Source organism: Tursiops truncatus, chromosome 2 (genome assembly GCF_011762595.2).
Source record: "Tursiops truncatus isolate mTurTru1 chromosome 2, mTurTru1.mat.Y, whole genome shotgun sequence".
NCBI classification, from domain to species: Eukaryota; Metazoa; Chordata; class Mammalia; order Artiodactyla; family Delphinidae; genus Tursiops; species Tursiops truncatus.
Genome location: NC_047035.1, coordinates 130,727,236 through 130,746,191, shown reverse-complemented (window position 1 = coordinate 130,746,191; position 18,956 = coordinate 130,727,236). Strand labels below are relative to the sequence as shown.

The window sequence follows — 18,956 nt, the reverse complement described above, 5'->3', positions numbered from 1 at the left end:
TGGTTCAACTATATTGAATATAGTTTCCTGTGCTATACCGTAGGACCTTGTTGCATATCCATCCTACATATACTAGTTTGCAGCTGCTAATCCCAAACTCCCACTCCATCCCTCCCCCACTTCCCCTCCTTGGCAACCACAAGTCTGTTCTCTATGTCTGTGATTCTGTTTCTGTTTTATAGATAAGTTCATGTGTGCCGTATTTTAGATTCCACATACAAGTGATATCATATGGTATTTGTCTTTCTCTGTCTGACTTATTTCACTTAGTAGGAAGATCTCTAGGTCCATCCATGGTGCAGAACCACTTCTTACTATTACCCTGAGGCACAATGCTTCCAGAATGGTAGCCCGCTCCCTAAACATCCTCATTGAAGCTTCTCATTCCAAGGGATCCTAAACAATTTCCAATCCATTCTTCTTTCTACACCCCCTTCCCCATTCTCTAGCATTTCTAGCAGGTAGATTTCAATCTCAGTACATTTACTTTTAACTAATCAAAATAAAAATTGACAACTGATGCTCATTCTGATCTATGACTGGTCTTGATCTTTGATTAATACATAAGATGATCTCTGTTTAAAATAAAGTCTTGGGTTAAAAAACAGGTGACTTATGTAGGGAAATTCATTACCTGGTTCAGAAAAAAAGCCTAAGAGTGAAGAAAAAAGAAAAAAAAAATCTAACTTCTGCAATAGGAGATGCAAAGAGCCAGCAAAAATGCAACTATTTTGTTTCACACAGAGAGGTAAAAGAGTTTAATTACAACATTTTATTTAAAAATGTTAGGGAGTTCCCTGGTGGCCTGCCACATGGTTAGGATTACAGGCTTTCACTGCCATGGCTCGAGTTTGATCCCTAGTCGGGGAACTGAGATTCTGCAAGTTGCATGGTGAAGCCAAAAAAAAAAAAAAAATGTTATACCCATCATAAAATTTAAAAATAATATACCTACCCATCAAAATTTTGTCAGCATTAGAGCAAACATGGCTGGCAGACAGGTAATTCTATAATTGTAAGTTTTGGGGGGTATTCTTTACAAATTTATTTTCCAGGCATATCTTAGATCTAAAACAATGCAAAACAAATAAACAAAAAAAATAAAAATAAAGTCACAAGATGGCTTCTAAAACAATTTGGTCAATGGAATAATAATCTTTAGCACCAGGAATTTACCAGTTGCTGGCTCAAAAGGGAAAACATGACTTTAAGATATATTCATCATTAAAGATATTTCAGACAGAAGATTTGTATCTGATTAGTGAACAAAACTGTGTGTACCACCTTACTCGCTCCCACCTAGACAAAGTAGAGTATAGAGCAATTGCCAAAAAAGAGAATATCCCAGCCACCTTTGTGAATATGGGGTCAAAAAAAAAGTATCATCTCTGTAATTTGAGTTACAGCAGTTTTGACATAATGCTTACTTAGAATTGGTTGTTAAAAAGGGTAATGAGATAAATCTATGCATTCTTTTCAAGCATGCATTGCCAGACTGAAAGCTTATCCCATGGAGAAAAAAAAAAACTTCAGCCATTTGATGTTTTAAAGTTGTTTTTCCATGAATTACAGGGTTTGGTGGAAGCAGTGTCAGTTACAAACCCACACTCTTGTCTCCATCTAATTTTGTCTTAGCAGCTCTTTTAAACTGCTAAATCTGGTTTTCAAGGATGATGATTTTGTTTTGTGATGGTGTGAAACAGCTGCCACGGTTCTGATGAGAAGCCCATTTTCCATTTTATATCTGCAAGATGTTGGCGACATCGGGCCCAGGAAAATAGGCAGCTGAGAAGCCTCTTGCTGCAGAAAGCAGTAAAGAAAGGACAAGAAGTCTTTCTCAGAGGCAGCTGTTTCTTAAAAAGGAATGAGAGGAGAGTGTCCCCAAAGAAAGCTCAACTTGTGCAGTCAAGGTCCACGAACCAGCCTTTAGATCAGAGAGCAGAAGGGTAGCTCCAGGGAGGATGAATTATGTGTAAATTTCACAATACACTGGATTGTTAGTCCTGGAAGAAAGAGGAAGCTGGAAAAATTCCAACCTCGGCTCATCCTTGGAGCATATCAGCCTCTGTGCTTCTACTCAGCTTTGGGCGCGTGACATTACAAACTCGCCCTTCCACCATGGGCCTGCATGATGGCACAAACTAGAAACTCTGAGTTTCTGACTTCTTTTAGTAACCACGGAAGACAACCCTGGACCTGTGTATCTGTGAGGCTGGAGCTGAGTTGAGGCTGGTGGCTCCGGACAGAATCTGCTTTTTGGCTCACCACCGTCCTAATGTGACTGCCTCATTTCTGGATAACTCTTGCCCAGCTCCTGCAGCTATCATTTTCAGCCAGGGGTCACCCGTGAGCATTGCCATTCCCACCCTGCTCTCTGAGGAGAACTCGTGTCCTAGAGCTTTGAACTATGCCACTGATGGGACTTCCTTCTAGCAACCATCAGACTGGAAGGTTTGGAAGGGTAGACCTAAGGAAAAAGGAGACACATTAACAGCTCAGTGGATAGGCAGCAGTACTGCCATTCTGGTTGTTAACAATGAAGATTGAATGTTTGTCTTCCGGAAATGCTTATGTTTAAATGTAATTCCCAGTGTGATGGTATTAGGAGGTAGGGCCTTTGGGAAATGCTTAGATCATGAGGATGTAGGCCTCATGAATGGGAGTAGTGTCCTTATGAAAGGGACTCCAGAGAGGTCCCTCACCCCTTCCTCCATATGCCGACATAGCAGGAAGACAGTCGTCTATGAACCAGGAGGTGGGTCCTCACCAGACACCTAATCTGCTGGCACCTTAATCTTGGACTTCCTAACTTTCAGAACTGTGAGAAATAAATGTTTGTTGTTTAAAACAAAATGGAACAGAAACGTACACTCCTCCCACTCTGGCTGCCAAAGAGCTGCCCTTCTGAGCTCTGGGAATCCCTGTCCACCTCCACCTACATCGGCAGCCCTGCCCCCGCCCCCAAGAGACTTGTTAACATCCAGCACAGCAGGGGCCTTCCAGAACCCTGCTCCAACATGATACTGAGCATCAGTTCAGATTAGTTGATGCCGATACCCTCCTAGTTGTTAAATATTTTAAAAGTCACCCCTGAGTTAGAAGTTAATGAAATCACCTATTACTTGGAATATCACCAGAGCCTGATGGCTTCTCCCCCGCTTCTTTTCTCCTTTCCCTGAGAGGCTTTTGCCATCGACTCCCTCCTCACCATGTGTCTTACTAGGATGTCTTCCTTTCCAGAGGTTACAGGCAGTTGAACAGCAGTAGACTAAACTGTTATAGAGATCTTAAGCTGCTGGATCACTACAAGCTGAAATTGATTACATCTGAGCTGGAGAATTTTGGAATGAGAGAACATGGCTGGAAAATTTGGTGTTCAGTATATGTGGGGTTTTGTGCTGTGATTCCTGCTTTGTCCCTTTTTCTCCCATACCATTCATTGTATCCAGAGTAATGTAGGTCTCAATTATTCTCCCCCCCCCCTTATTTCAGATCATTAAAGAGGATTTTTTGTCCATTTTATGAAACTTCTAAGAAGCATTTCTTTTCTTTTCTAAAAATATACAGTTATTTTTATTTTTAAAATTTATTTCTTTATTTAATTTTTGGCTGCACAGCGCAGCATGCAGGATCTTAGTTCCCCGGCGAGAAATTGAACTAGCGCCCCTTGCAGTGGAAGCCCTGAGTCTTAAACCACTGGATCCCCAGAAAGTCCTGGCATTTGCTTTCTTTTCACTAATTAACTGTAATTGTATTTTCATAGTGACAATGCTTTAAGAAAGATCTAACAGAAGTGAGTGCTTTTTTTTTTTTTTTTTTCCGGTACGCGGGCCTCTCACTGCTGTGGCCTCTCCCGTTGCGGAGCACAGGCTCCGGACGCGCAGGCTCAGCGGCCATGGCTCACGGGCCCAGCCGCTCCGCGGCATGTGGGATCTTCCCGGACCGGGGCACGAACCCGCGTCCCCTGCATCGGCAGGAGGACTCTCAACCACTGCGCCACCAGGGAAGCCCCGAAGTGAGTGATTTTGACTCAAAATTCTTGCACACTTTCTTGACGTATTTTAGCCCTTCTTCTCATTCTTTTAATCCTTATGTATGTGCTTCAGATCATATTTTCTTCCCAGCTGTTGCCATTTTAATTATTGTCAAATTGAAGATATGGGTGTGCACTATCATGAATAAGGGCGCTAGATTTTAAGTCAGTAGATTCTAGATTAATTTTTGTCATTGATTAAACTGGGTGACCTAAAAAAGTAACCTTATTCCTAAAGTTGCTCATGTATGAATTAACAGGATTGGAATAAAGATAATCTCAGCTCACTGCCAGCTCTAAGGTTCTAGGATTCATTGATGTTATTTTCCTGTTCAAATAGTAGCAATAATTAGCATGTACAGTGTTTTATATACATCATCTCATTTGAATCTTACAGCTACTCTAACAGGTTGGCAAAATGAATAAAGGATCCTTCTCACCAGTTTAGAGCCTGAAAAGAAAAAAAAAAGCAATTAAGAAATTCATGAATTACCCTTCTGAATTACCCACTCCAATTTCAAAAATTGAATGTCGGTTTATGGAAGTCATTCTTTCTGTCTCCATCACAGGTGTTAGCATCTGAATGTGTTGGCTGAGCTCGGCATCCTACTGTGAAATGATAGTTCCGCAGCTAGTTGTTAAACATATGTGTTTGAGTGTAAACATAAATATGTATATAAACAGGTTGTAGGACGCAGGGGTTGTAGTCAAGGAGGAGGATAAGTAGAAGAAAGAACAGAATTACCCATTAGCTTCGAGAAGGAAAGAAAGACACCTAACATCTATTAACTGCACAATGTTTGTTTTTGGTGTTATCTTAATTAACCTTCACATCAATCCTATGTGAAGTACATAGTCACTTATCCATTCTACAGATGCAGAAATCTAAACTCAGAGCTGTTAATTGGGTCAAGTTCTCATAGGTTAGAGTCAATATTTATACTCCAGCATGCCTTTCCACTGCATCCTTAAAGCGATTCATTTGTCCTTTAACCCATTCATTCAACAAATTTTTATTCAGCACTTAGTATGTGTCAGGCTCTGTGCTAGGCAGTGAGAAAAACTTCACACCAAGAAAGGTCTCTGTCATCCTGGGTTTACAAATTCTAAATCCTTGATATCTGTACCTTCTATGGAGGCTGAAAGCAGGAAGGATCAGAGGTTAGGGAGAGGATGGTATCAGAGGTATGCCGATAAAACGTGTGACAACAGGGTCTTGGAGGAAGTGGGGAAGCCCTGATTTGTAGCACTCGACAATTTCTGTGTATAGATACTCCCAAAATAGCCTATTTCAATTAACGCTACGCCATCACTGAATGCAGGGAGGAGATGCAGATAGTCTCCTGAGCTGAATGTGTTAGCTCCCACACACTGCTGGGCAGGATAAAAAGTAAAATGATAGAAAGGGACTTCTGATAACTAAAATAAGGTTATCTCACTCTGCACAGGCACAAGTATCTCTAATATTGCAGAGAGCATTATGATTAACAAGACATTTTTTCCTATTTATTTATCATGTGTAATCCTCACAACCCCATGAAAAGGCATTTTCAGAAAGTTTTTATTTTATATTGGAATATAGCTGATTTACAATGCTGTGTTAGTTTCAGGTGCACAGCAAAGTGATTTAGTTATACATATACATATATCTTGTTTTTATCAACTTCTTTTCCCATATAGGTTATTACAGAGTATTGAGTAGAGTTCCCTGTGCTATACAGTAGGTCATTGTTGATTATTTATTTTTAAAAAAAAATTTACTGGAGTATAGTTGCTTAAGAATGTTGTGTTAGTTTCAGGTGTACAGCAAAGTGAATCAGTTATACATATACATATATCCACTCTTTTTTTTTTTTTTAGATTCCTTTCCCATATAGGCCATTACAGAGTATTGAGTAGAGTTTCCTATGCTATACAGCAGGTTCTTATTAGCTATCTATTTTATATATAGTAGCATGTATATGTTAATCCCAACCTCCTAATTTATCCCCCCCCCCACCTCTCCCCTTTGGTAACCATATGTTTGTTTTCTAAGTTTGTGAATCTGTTTCTGTTTTGTAAATAAGTTCATTTGTATCATATTTTAGATTCCACATATAAGTGATATCAATGATATTTGTCTTTCTCTGACTTACTTCACTTAGTTTGATAATATCTAGGTCCATCCATGTTGCTGCAAATGACATTATTTCATTCTTTTTATGGCTGAGTAGTATTCCATTGTATATGTGTACCACATCTTCTTTATCCATTCATCTGTTGATGGACATTAGGTTGCTTCTATGTCTTGGCTATTGTAAATAATGCTGTAATGAACATTGGGGATGATGTATCTTTTCAAAGTATTCTCTGGATATATGACCAGGGATGAGATTGCTGGATCATATGGCAACTCTATTTTTAGTTCCTTAAGGAACCTCCATACTGTTCTCCATAGTGGCTATACCAATTTACCTTCCCACCAACAGTGTACCAATTTACATTCCCACCAATAGTATAGGAGCATTCCCGAAAAGACATTTTGAAGATGGGGTAACTAAGCCACTCTGAGGCTAAATACCTCATCCAATATCATGCAGCTCACAAGTGGCAGAACCAAGCTTCAAAAACCATGCCCTTCATGATACCACACTGGCTCAGAAAAACCAAGATTGGCCGCTACTTTATAAGTGCCTACTTCATAAGTCTATTTTAATTCACTTGGTTGGAGCATAATGATGATACTAGTGTTGTTACATTATTTTTCTAATTTCTGTTATTCACCATCCTCGGTCAATATATGCACCCTTAATAAGATCAATGTATGCCTTTGGTTGTGTACAAGAGTACAAGAGTGTGAAAGAGGCTGATCGCTACCAGACAACCCCAACAATGGTATCCACCAAAGATTTCAACACGAGTCAGTGCCTTCACTTCCATATTCCAAAGCCAGCACTCATCTTTGCACAAGTGATCTTCCTCTGGGAGAAATCAATACCCTACCTACAGTCAGTAAAAAATAATGCTAGTAAAGCAACTTAGTGTAAGGCTGGAAGCCAATGAGCAATCAACTTCTCATGTACCCACAGCAAACTGATGACAGTTATATGGCCAGTAGTTAAAACAAGGCATTTTGTGAAATTAGCATTTCCATAGACGCTTTTAATTTGGTCTTGTTGGCTGTCTCATCTGAGCAGGACAAATTTAGAGGGAACATAGACTGCAAGTAGAGATATTCCATATCACAGTTATGAGAAAAGAGCCGATTATTCTCAGGCAACATAACAGAAAAATGTGCAGCTAGATATGGCCACTGGATTAAGGATAGTCAGCATCTCCCAAATACTCAGCATGTGCTAAGCACTCTGCTGGAAAACTACGGGGGAGGCAAAGATATATAAGCCTTGATTCTCGTTCCTCAAAAGAAGGTTTAGAAAAACTCAGTAATGCACCAGGCTTTTTAGGAGGTGGGCAGCTACCAAAAGAAGAGTGCACTGTTCTGACAGAGGCTGAATCCTAGCTCTGTTATGCACCACCACGTGATCCTGGAGAAACTACCTTAAGTTCCTTGACCTCCAACTTCTCAAGGGTGATATCTACCTTGAAGATATGTAACAGGTGTCTGCCAATAGTAGCAATTTAAGTGATGGTTAACTTCTTGTTATTATTTTCCTCCAAAGAATATTGATGGCAGGGAAGCAGTGATGGAACTTCATCAAGTTGGAACCAAGGACAAAAAAATTTAAATTTGTCCAGGGACTTTCCTCACTGAAGTTCCCTTTTTTTTTTCCCTTTGGTAATTTTTTTCTTAACATTTTTATTGGAGTATAATTGCTTTACAATGGTGTGTTAGTTTCTGCTTTATAACAAAGTGAATCAGTTATACATATACATATATCCCCATATCCCCTCCCTCTTGCGTCTCCCTCCCTCCCACTCTCCCTATCCCACCCCTCTAGGTGGTCACAAAGCACTGAGCTGATCTCCCTGTGCTATGTGACTGCTTCCCACTAGCTATCTATTTTACATTTGGTCGTGTATATAAAAAATGGTCATGAAGAACCTAGGGGCAAGACAGGAATAAAGACACAGACCTACTAGAGAATGGACTTGAGGACACGGGGAGGGGAAAGGGTAAGCTGGGACAAAGTGAGAGAGTGGTAGTGTATATATAGACATATATAAAGTTCCATTTTTTTGTTTTGACTGCATCTGTAGTCTTAGAGTCGCTCTGTTTTTGTCAATTTAGGTGCCATGCACCGAGAGTGGGGTTAGAAGACTCTCTGGTTCATGTACTCTAATTTTGCACATTAAAACTATGTAGGAAAGGTGTGGTATGTTGAGTTGTTTTGAATTCATAAAGTATGAGATCAAAAAAATTCTCTTTTGAAAAATAAAATGTATGCTATATTCTTTATAATCTCTTGCTTTCCTGTAAAACAAATCTTTAATTTTCCAAATAATTCTATATGTATTAAGCCAATTGACCCTCACAGCATGTTTGCGAAGTGGGTAGGGGAGATAGGTGTTCATTTTCCCATTTTATAGATAATAAAACTGAGATTAGGTAAAGTGTGGGTTTAACCACTACATCTTGAGGTTGATTCTACAGCATCATTTATATTCATGACTGTCTTTGCCTATTTCCTCCAGAAAACTTGTTCTACATATTATTTTTACCAATATTACTTTATATAATGCTTAATATACCTTGGTAAATATATTAGTGTTAGAAATACATTTTTTCATTCAAATAATTGCCATAATGCATTAAATATTTACTTATCTGTTTTTTTTTTAAGGATCTGATACAACCAGGACTTCTTTTCTAAAACTCTTACGATTTCTAAAATTGAGACGCTTCCACAGCAGCAATGGAAAATAAGTTGGAGTTCCCAAGATGCATTTAATATTACATAAACATATTCTTGTTTAGTAGAAGACAAAGACGTGGTAAAACTAAATAGATAGCATAAATAGATTTCAGAACACTTAATCTCTCACCTCCTGTTAGGTATTTTGGCTAATATGAGCATTTGTCAATTGCACCACATTTTAAAATGAAATTGGTATCTTGTCTTCCACATGGGAATGGAATTTCTAGGTCAATAGGCCCTTAAATGTCATGAATTGCAATATAGATGACACTTGTCAAAGTCTCGGTGATCAATTCAGATACAAACCTGACTTGAGGACTGAAGAGTCCAAGTCAAATTGATGTATGAGACAAAGTCCAGGTTTAGCGTGGTGACATGGTGAGTAGTACCTTTCCTGGGACAAAGCTGCAGGACTTCCGCTGAGATTGACACTCCCAGGCCTTCTCATTTCTCATCAAGCCAGGGTTGGATCGCTTCTGTTTTCCTAGCACTATGCCCATTAGGCTTTCCATTAGGCAGCTGGGCAGAGAAAAAAAGGAAAGAGCCAACATAGTCCTCTTCTTTCAAATCTCTGTAAATTTTACCTTATGATATGGTTTTTCACACAAAGGGATATTGAATGCCAGTGGAGACCAAGCAACAAGAAACTTACAGAAGCAAATCTCTGGCGCATCTACAAGCAAAATGGGTCCAAATGCAGATGCAGAGAAGCAACTCTGGTGAGCCCTCAATCACTGAGATCACCAAGGTAGGTGACATGCTAAGTTATGAAAAGGGAGTTGGATACAATGGTATTGATCTCTGGTGGCCTTGGTCTGCAGCGGCTTGAAGCAGGATTTGGTTCCTGGCCAGAGACTGAGGTCAGGCCATTGCAGTGAGAGTGTTGAATCCTAGCCACTAGACCACAGGGGACCAGTGGCCAGTGACAAGGCCCTGGCCCATCAACTGTGTAGAAATGAATTTCCACATAGAGATGGAAAGTAGTGAAACAAGTAAAGTGTTTATTAGGAGGAAAAAGAATATGTGTGGATAGACAAACGGGCAGCCTCAGAGAGAGTCATGCCCTCATGGTAGTTTGAATCACTTATATGGGGCACTTCTTCTGGGTTTCCTTTGGCCAATCATCTTGCTTTGCCTGGCTCTGAGTCCGTATTTGGTTTATCTCAGGGTCCTCCTGTGTGTGCGTGCATCTCTCAGCCAAGATGGATTCTACCAAAGAGGCCTATGGGTAGGTTGACAGCACTTACTATGGGGTGGCACCCCCTCCCTTTTTGACCCTTGAGGAGCCTTTCTGCGCATGTGTAGTCTGGAAGGTCTCCTTGACTTCAAGAATGAGGAATATGTGGTCTTTTACCTCTTACCTGGGCAGGGCTTAGCTTCTCCTCCCACCTGCTATTTTGGAGTATCTGTCCACAAGGGACAAACTCCAGCTGCTCAGCCTGGGGCCCATCTATCTCCTGCCTCAGTATGAGCCTCTGGAACACAGGAGCTATCTTTACAAAGTGATACTATCTTTAGGGAGCGTTTACTAGTTGTCACACACTTAATAAGACTTTTATATTTATTATCCCAAAAAATACTCACATAGGCTCCCTAAGTTAGGTACTGGTATTATTTTGGCTCTAAAGATGAAGAAAGCAAGTCCTGAGGTCCATGACCAGGAAAGCTGGGATGTGAAAGCAGAGCTCTCTGACTCCAGATTGTCAACCATGGCGTCCTATCTTTTTTTCCGCCTCTGTACCCTCCATAGTATTTTACACAGTAGGACTCAGAGGACTGGATTGGGTGGAAATAAATGAAATCTAAAAGTTTCATTTGAAATCAGAATCTAACAAGATCACAAGGTTACTCTCAACAGGAAGAATTTCCAAGGAAACATCTTTAATCCACATCTTAGAATTGAAGAATAACTTTCCTCTTTCATTCATTCATTTACTGATAAATAAAAAAAAAAATGTATTTTGTGCCTACTTGGTGCTAGATTTGCTGATGTTTGGGGATCATTGTGGCAAATGAAACAGGCAAGGTCTCTGTTTCCATGTGGTTTTGTTCCAGTGGGGAAGGTGGCAGTTGCGGTTAGGTGCTATAAAGGAAATAATCAGAGTTATGACTTAGAGATTTACTTGGGGAGGTGTTTTTAGACAGGATATTGAAGGAAGTCTTCTTTGAGGTGACACTTGCATCAGGACCAAAACAAGAAAGAACCAGGCATGAAAAGAGCTGGGAAAAGCTTTCCAAATGTAGAGAAAACAGCAAGTGAAAAGGTCCTGAGGCAGAAACAATGTAGGTGTGAACAAAGACTAGAAAAGGCCAAGTGGCTGGCAGGTCCCAAGTGAGGAAGAAAGCAGATACACAGAGAATCTGAGAGGGAACAGGGACCAAATGAGGCACGACCTCCTGGGCCAGGAGTCTGGAGGGTATTGTGAGTGCAGTGCAAACCTTTGAAAGAATTTTAAGCCAGAAAGTGATGGAATCTTGTTGGTAGGCTACTGACAGAGTTATGATTACCTAATGAGAGGACATAAATTTAAATTAACAAATAACTGCCTACCTATCTACATACATACATAAAGTTCAGGACACAGCCCTAGAGAGCCACCAACATAGAGAGATTGGCAGAGGAGGTGACACAAACCAAAAAGAATGGAAATTATTGTACAGTGAAAAAAGAGGGCACCTAAAATAGAGCCGCCATGTGACCTTCTAGGAGAGGATACTGGAGAAGGTAAGTCATGATTGGCTTTGGAAATGAAGATGCACACTCAGTGAAGGAATTTTCTAGAATGTCTGGGCAATGTGGAGTGCATTCTACTGAGAAGGTAAACAGTAAAGTCGAAGTCTGTCAAAATTCCATAAAAAAGGAGGCTCTTTGTTATGCAATAAGCAATTTTGTCACTTTTCAGGGCTACCTTTAGTTGGTCCTCTGAATTTTATTTGTACTTATGGCTTCTTTCAGTTCCTGTATAAACAAATCGTAATTTTTTGGAATGCTCTGCTTGTTATGCATCCTCTTTCTGTTCAGTGGGAAAGATATGGCATCCTATTATTAATTAGATCCCTAGCATTCCTAAACAAGGCTTTCCCTTTATCGGCATATTTTGCAGTCCCTCTGCATTTTCTTTGAATGGTTTCTCTACGTTGGCTGATAATTCGTGTTGTCCAGACGTTGGACCATTCAATGCGCAGTTGCCCGTCAGAAGATAAAGCATCGTTTCTATGAAGTTTCACCAGGAAGGGCACTTGCAGAAGAAATCCGGGTTTGGGTTTAGGATGCCTTTTGGAAGGCTCCAAACAATGTCAGGGAAAGTGGATGGCAGGATAATGGGTGGAGGGTGGGAGTGGAGGAGGGGTTCTTAGATGACAGGTTGCTGAATTGGGAACCCTGAGACTTGTGAAGTACTCTGTCAGGAACATTAAGTATCCAAAAGTGATAAAGCTTCAATTTGCTAGTCCATTAGACTAATTACTGCAATAATTAAGTAACTACTTGATTAGAACTAATGGGTACCTAATTATCCAGGAGAAAAGTATCAGGTGGCAATTATCAGGTGGCAATTAATAGACTGGAGTTAATGTCTTAGCACTGTCTTTGTATGAATTCATAAGCAAGGTAAAGAAAACAAACAATAACTTATTAATATTTATTGATGCCACAGTATTTTTCAGCTTGTTTCATTTACACAGAACCAATTAGTGGAGAGACCGTTAGAGTTGCAGGATATAAAGGGACCGAAGCACAGTTAGCTTTTTAAAGGTACAAGATCTCATTAGCAATAACGACTAACATTTAACCAGAACCAACCTGTGATATTAGCTTTGTTGCTGTGAATTTATTGAAAGGGGATCACAGAGGTGAAAAATCAATAGTCATGATAAAATCTGTGGGAAATTGGATAATGTACTGAAGTCAAGGGCCTTACTAAAGATTTTTCTTGGTCCACTGAAAACCTCACATCTATTTTCCCCATGGTACTTTCAAATGGCTGGGGAGAGAGATGGATGGGAAGAAATGTAACTTATTAGAAAACAAACTTTTCTTACGAGCACATACCACAAAGAAGCCTCAGATTTCTCACAGTATGAATGGTTACCTCTCTAAGCCAGTGTTTGTGAAGCACTGACTATGACCTGCTGCTAATATCAGAAAATATTTGTCATGGAAATAAGATGTTAGAACAAGACTTTCATCTATAGCAGCATTGTTCTATGCGTATAGTCCTGCCTCCTACAAAACCACATTGCTACAAAGCATCAGGCAGTGTTTGAAATGTATGACTCAAGTTTAGAGGAGAAAACAGGTCAGCTATTTATTTATTTATTCTTTAATTCAGAAAAACACATGCTACAAGGTTGTAAGGCTTCTGGGCAAACATAAGAACAAGAGCTGAACTGCAGGATCATGAGACTGAAAAAATCTTTTACCGAACATTCGGAGTTGAACATTTCAGCTGCTTAATGAAAATAAAAGCTACATGCTTCTTATTTTCTTTTCTAGTTTCAATGAATTCTTTTTTCAAGACAACTATTTTTAAAAATTCAGGAGAGGTTTGGACCTGTGTTAAATTTATTAACATTTTAAAAGTCATATAATTAACCCTGCAGTAGAGGAAAACCCCATCTACTTTTATTTTATTTCCTCGCCCAGTATAAATAATTGAAATGGGTTTTAATCATATTTGAGGGGAAAAAAAAATCACCTTATATGAGAATGCATACAATGACAAATGGAGATAAATCTAAAATTTATAGAAAGGGAGCATTTGCATAACTGCAGAATCTAAACATATAGGGCATTAAGAGTAACAATTATTGCAAAGGGCATGAAAAATTCAACTTTGGTTTCATGACGGGAGCCCGGATTCCTAACATGATTAAGATAATACATCATGAGTCCCTCTCTTATTAAAGGCATAATTGTTGTTAGGGGCAGAGGTGGCGTTAACACTAATCTAGCTTTATATATGTACAAATATAGAGAGAAGCGAACTTGGAGACGCTTGCTTTTGGTGATCCATAGGCATTTTATTAATGTTTGAATAATAACCGCCTACAGGGCCTGTTATAAATTAAAGGGACGGATTGAGATATAAATTTTTATGAGGACTAGTTATACATTTCCATTATGTGTTTAAAAATGAAGGAATTACTGTGAGCACTGCAGTACTCACATTTATTTGAGGTGATTTGGATGGGAGGGATGGCAGAGGAGAGCGACTGCATGGTGGCAGTAAGAAAGATGTATCTGTCCCTTTGAAGAGATACATCATATGTCATGCATGAACTCTGTTCTACCAGAGATGTTCCTTCACTGCTGAATCTGCATGATTATTTCTGTGACAATAGCGAGTGATGATAGAGCATGAGGTTCGGGCCACTTAAGGGGGTTTCATATGGTTAAATCCTGGAAGACCTGGCTATTATCTACCTGCTAATGCAATAATGGAAGTCAGCGATTACCGCGAAGCAATTCTGAGTCCTTTCTCTGCTCCTGAGGTACGATCTAGGGTTTTACTAGTGGCCCAAATGCCTTTGGAGAAGCAGATCCCAGTAAATGACAATCATCCTTCTTCCTTAACGTCTTTGATCAGTTTTCTCGACACTGTCCTCAGTTTTGCACATAGAATGGGTCTATGAATCGCCACTGTTTATGAACTGTACCCCCAAGAGGATTTAGGAAGACCCCTGGTCAACTTGCTCACTGTCTACGTGCTAGCACACTCACATAGATAAAGACACACGTGCAACTATATATGGATACATAGATTTATGGATTTAACCCAAATCCTAAGGATATAAATGCACGTTAGAGAATACTGCCTTCCCTGTCACCAGGAGCTCCATACAAACTTTAAAGTCAAGCAGGTCTGAGGTTGCACCCCAGTGAAGATACGAAATGGTGATTTGAGCAAGCTGTTTAACTGGTAACTCTCAGTTTCCTCAGGTGTAGAAGAAAAGCTTACTGAGTTATTGGGAAGATTAAACGTGATTTATTTTAAGGTGCCTGGTACACAATAGAATCCTAATAAGTGTGTGTTAGTTTGTTAGGACTGCTGTAATAAAGTACCAAAGACTAGGTGACCTAACAGAAATGTATTGCCTCCCAGTTCTGGAGGCTGGAAGTCCAAGATCAAGGCATTGGCAGGGTTGGTTCCCTCTCAGGGCTGTGAAGGAATGATTTGTTACAGACATTTCCTTGGTTTATAGATGGCTGTCTTCTCACTATGTCTCTTTACATTGTCTTTTTTTTAAGGTACATTTCTGTATCCAAATTTCCTTTTTTATAAAGACATTAGTCATTTTAGATTAGGATCCATCCTAATGACCTAATTTTAACTTGATTACACCTGTAAAGACCCAATCTCCAAATAAGGTCAGATTCTGAGGTCCTGGGGTTTAGGACTAAACATATGAATTTAGGGGGGGACATAATTCAACCCATAACAAAATGTTTGATGAATGAATACAATGAATGAATAAATACAAAAAATTGATCAATGATGTTGCAATGATAAAGAGTGTGCTTTCAGTTTATTTTCAAGTCATCATGCCCCCTATGCCCCCTATTCCCAGCCTCATTTAGTAATCTGGATAAGATGCTCAAACTTTCCGTATTGCTCGTGGTCACCCATTTACTCTGGCAATATGACAAGAATATTATGAAAATTTTTTTCATTGCAACTTGACGTGAACTAAACCCAGGTGTGCTAGGTGATTATGGGCCAATGCATACAGGTGATAGGCAATCCAGTACCCTCCACCAGCTTGTGCTTCCAGTTTATCTATGGGAGTCCCTAGCAAAAGCATCATTGCTTGAATGATTATAATGATGACCAAATAAAAGAAGCAAGTAGAAGAAAAGCAGAGCTCTTGTTGTGCTGATTTTAAAGTAGACTGTACTATTCAAATGTGTCTTTTCAAAACCCAGAAAACTCCCTAATCATAGGGCTATTGGAATTTAAATTCCAGAGCATCGGCTCTTTACCGATAGGCTGCTATTTACCAATTTTAACAATAATGTTAAAAGGCTACACAAAGGTCTACCTTTCCCATTAGTGTGCAATGCAGTCAGGTGAAGCCCAGGGAGCAGGGTGTGTCCTCCAAGTGTGCACTCCCCAGCTGTCCCTGCACAGATGATTAATAAGGGGCCCCAGGCACTCTTTTCTCTGACATCAGTTTCATCTCTAAATGGTACTTTCTAAGATAGAAAATGTGAATTCCTTCACACACAGTGGTACTTGCAGTTATGGTTGTTTTAGTATTATTTTCATAGGTGGAACTGAAGAGAAGAGGGACCCAAAGCAACTGATGTCCCTTGAACTTTCCTTTTTATTTCATCTCAATCTTCTGGTTTTAATTCACAGGTGAGCTGAGTGGCCAAAGAGACTGACTCATGATTGCTGGGCACCTCTGAACTGTGCCTTGGAAAGCAGCAGCATGACTTTCCCTTGGGGAGGTGGAGGAAAGGAAGTTTGAAAGTGAAACATGCCACTCTGCATAGCCCACGTCTGTAGATCTTGTGTAGTAGGTGCTGGGCACAAAGAGGAGATGGGACCTCAGAGGTTCTGCCCTCTAGCGCAGTTACCAGAATAAGGGGGAGGGATGTCAGGGGCAGAGGCCATCAGTTCCTAAGCATCAATGTTTAATCACCCTCCTCCCTGAGGATGAGGAGAACAATCATCTCCTCAGACTGATGATTAAAATAATGGGTCACTGAACTGAAAAGGGGAGAAGAGGGTAATGCTGCACCAAGACAAAGGAGTGGAAGGTCTGTTGTCAGCAGATGCGTGATGACTGGACTCTTCAACAGCCGTACATCAGAAGCAGTGCCCATTCACCAGCCATCTGACACAGCCTGCCTTAGGATGGTTTCATAACCTAAGGGCTCTGCCACCATAGCTAGAAAAGGAAGGCGCTGGAGTGTTTTATCTGCCAAAGTGTGTGTGTAGAGATGATTGAAGTCCAGAAGATGGGAAAGTGGGAATTTGAGCATGGGTGTAATTTAGTACATTTACCCTTATGGTTGCTGGAATTTTCACGACTATATCTCTATCTATATCTATAATCAGTCTATGTATCCATCTAGCTAGGAAATATACACATATCTGTATTTATATCATATACACATATATTTGGGCATCAGTGTTATTTCTAGCAGCACTGGGCTTTTACTTTTTTCTAGTAGGGTAATAAAGCTAGAAGAGGTCTTGTCATTTCTTTGTCTTCTCATCTTCTCATATTGCTGGGATTTTCTTGATATCAAAGGGGGCAAAAATGAAACATAATGTGACGAGAAAAGAAATGATACAATGTTCAGAAATTATTTTCCCTTAAAAGAGTTTGATTTCACTTCGGCTCAGGTGAAAGTTCAGTTTGGTTCTTATTTTATCCACACCATTGGCGCATCCCTTGTGACAATCTCAGCTCCCCGAGTCCCTCTATCATTCTCCCTGTGTTCAGTCCCATCTTCCTCATTCTTGTATAATGCGGCTGTGTTATGAACTGGTCTGGACCTGCCCCAGCATTTAAAACATGGCCTGTCTCATATGCTGTACCCTGAAAGAACAAATCCATTTGGTTCTTTCTTGTTCAATACTTCCAAATCCATTGCCCAAATTCTGAACTTTGTTATTTTGTTCTTGCTGCAATCTTGGAGACTAAACCTGATTTTATTTTATTTTTTTTTAACTGGGTTTCTTTAATCCTACTGACACTCTTCTCCCCTTTTCAGCTCAGTTACCCATTATTTTAATCATCAATCTGAGGAGATGAAGGGAATCTGTAGTGAGGTTAGGGAGAGGTTAAAGAAAGAAAAATGGATGTGAAATAAAAGGTAAATTCCCCTACAGTTTTCCATATTTTGAATGAATAGTTGAAAATTTTACGTAACAAGAACATTATTATTATTATTAGCCTAAAATGAGACTTAAAATACCTCAAATTCAGGAATCAGTCTTCCTTTTATCTATGAAAATAATATAAAAAGTTTATTTGACGTATTTTTTCAGTCATGGTGATATAGGTGTATACTAGAGCCCTGCTAACCTTTGTGAATGAGGTCACGTGTGATGTGTGCTGTGAAAAGAAAGCACCTATAACCATTTGACCTCGTTGGTCTTCTCCAATTAACCAGCAAGCCCAGCCCAGAATCCCCTTGGGGAAAAGAGGTGAAGAATCATGTACTCATTGTAGTTATTCAGCTTTTAAAAGTACTGTTGTTGACTCAAAGAGTTTAATCCACCACTACCACCTCCTACTCCCCATTCTAGCACTTAACTTGCTATCAGGAAGTGAACAGGGCCCTGGGGAATGAATGAACCAAGCTCACTATTTCTTTGATGCCCTCCATGGAAGCTCAAAAGCACTTTCCCCTGAATAGATCATTTAATCTCCTTGTATCACAGCATCCTCTCTTGTGAGATGGAGGTCATCATAATAGAATATTTCAAAGGGTTATTGGGAAAAAACTATCTAGTTAGCCATTATAGAGCATTTTACAAATATGAAGTTCTTTATCCAGTCCAAATAATGCTTGAAAGCATAAAATTGTATACGGTTATCGAGTATTATCATTGTGGCCTTCCTATTTCTCCAGGCATTAATCTTTTCTTCCTTTTCCACCTCCTTTCACATTATTATGGAGAGAAATACAGTTCCTCTCTTTTCTCTCTGACTAAGGGATTGAGAGTCTTCAGTGCTGAAGAGGAAAGCTCTTAGAAGGATCACTTGTCAGTTCAAGTGCAAAAGTTTTCAACTAGAGAATTGTCACCAACAAGTGAATCTGAATGTCTTCTAGAGAAATAGGATATTGAAGTGAGAAGTTAGATTTTTATTTTTTAAAGATCCAAAAATCTACTACTTAGAAAACAAAAACATCTGACAAGGAGAGTCGTTATTAGCATGCAAGGCCATGGTATAAATATCTGTTCACCCATCCCTACAGGACCTGCCCAAAGTTCACAGTAAAAGAAAGAGGATGACAGACTTTCTTTATTTCTTTATTTTATTTCACTTTTTAAATTGAAGTATAGTTGAATTACAATGTGTTAATTACTGCTGTACAGAAAAGT

At 39.6% G+C, this 18,956-nt stretch overlaps 1 long non-coding RNA gene across 1 annotated transcript; it reads left to right on the top strand.

Annotated features, from left to right (window-relative positions):
- Nucleotides 1-1,134: 1,134 nt before the first annotated feature.
- Nucleotides 1,135-17,198, top strand: LOC141278057 (uncharacterized). Its single transcript, XR_012330273.1, has 4 exons — nucleotides 1,135-4,015; nucleotides 9,500-9,637; nucleotides 10,057-10,117; nucleotides 16,251-17,198. It is a non-coding gene; the product is annotated as an uncharacterized lncRNA (long non-coding RNA).
- Nucleotides 17,199-18,956: the final 1,758 nt, after the last annotated feature.